Source organism: Elephantulus edwardii, unplaced genomic scaffold (genome assembly GCF_000299155.1).
Source record: "Elephantulus edwardii isolate Elephantulus edwardi_28Jun2011 unplaced genomic scaffold, EleEdw1.0 scaffold00007, whole genome shotgun sequence".
Lineage (NCBI taxonomy): Eukaryota > Metazoa > Chordata > Mammalia > Macroscelidea > Macroscelididae > Elephantulus > Elephantulus edwardii.
In genome coordinates this window covers 20,996,177-20,997,497 of record NW_006399757.1, presented here as the reverse complement: position 1 = coordinate 20,997,497, position 1,321 = coordinate 20,996,177, and the positions used below count along the sequence as shown (strand labels likewise).

General features: G+C 48.0%; 1 pseudogene; it reads left to right on the top strand.

The window, feature by feature from the left end:
- The first annotated feature begins 548 nt into the window (after nt 1-548).
- LOC102860148 lies at nt 549-880 on the top strand (annotated as a pseudogene).
- The last annotated feature ends 441 nt before the right edge of the window (nt 881-1,321 follow it).

The window sequence follows — 1,321 nt, the reverse complement described above, 5'->3', positions numbered from 1 at the left end:
GAACTGACCCATAGCTGAACCTCCAGCAGGTTTTCAGAGACAGTTAATCGCCAAGGAGGAGATTGCCCATCCTTCTCCCACAGAACAGCTGGTGGCATTGAACCGGGTAGCTTTGGGATTGTAGCACAGATTTTTGCCAATAGACCACCAGAGCTTCCCTCTGAACAATGTAAGTCTTAAATTATTTTGTTTAACAATGCCTCAGGCTTCAGGGGTAAAATCCCAAGAATATAGACTGATTTTATTTTCCTTTTTACTATCTAAAATAAATAATAGAAAACCTAGTAAGTAAGCCTGATTGTATTGGCAGTTGTTGTCTTTAAGTACTGCTGAGTCAGAACTCATAGCTAACTTTCCAGAGCGTTTTCAGGGACAGTAAATCACATGGGAGGAGATTGCCCCTCTTTCTCCTGTGTTGTAGCTGGTGAATTTGAACCCCACTCTTTTGCATTGACAGTGCAACTCTTTAGCATTAAGACACAAGTGTACCTTGAGAGGAAGAAGCAACGCGGAGGGAACAGGAGCGATCCGAGACCACAGCCGGCACCATGAGCCTCCTCAACAAGCCCAAGAGTGAGATGACCACGGAGGAGCTGCAGAAGCGAGGGGAGGAGGTGTTTAACACAGCTGCTCCCCGTGCTCACACGGTCGGTCAAGAACAACATGCTCAACAAGAAGCTCCTGGGCCGTGTGAAGGCCTTCGACGGCACTGCAACATGGTGCTGGAGAACGTGAAGGAGATGTGGACAGAGGTCCCCAAGAGCGGCAAGGGCAAGAAGAAACCCAAGCCCGTCAACAAGGACCGCTACGTCTCTAAGATGCTCCTGCGTGGGGACTCGGTCATCGTGGTCTAAGGAACCCCCTCATTGCCGGCAAGTAGGGCCACCCCTGCCTCTATAGCCCTGCCCCACAACCACCTCCTGATGCCCCTGCAAGACCTGCCCCGTACTGGGTTAATAAAGTCCCTGTGTATCTTTTTTTTTTTTTTTAAAGTAGAAAAAAGACACGAGTGTACCATTAAGTCAGCCCCAAATCAAGATGCTCCTTGGAGGCAAGAATTCTGAAGCTCCGTCTGACATACTTTGGACATGTTGCGAAGTGAGATCAGTTCTTGGAGAGGGACATCATGCTTGGAATGGCGGAGGGACAACACAAGAAAGGAAGACTCTCAATGAGATGGATTTGACTCAGTGACTGGGGTAAATGCAGTAGGTGCACCAGTGACAACGAAATTATTTCAAGATAGAGATGGATTCAGAACTGTTGTACATAGGATCACTAGGAGTCAGAGTTGACTCCTCGACAGGTAAGAGCAATTGCT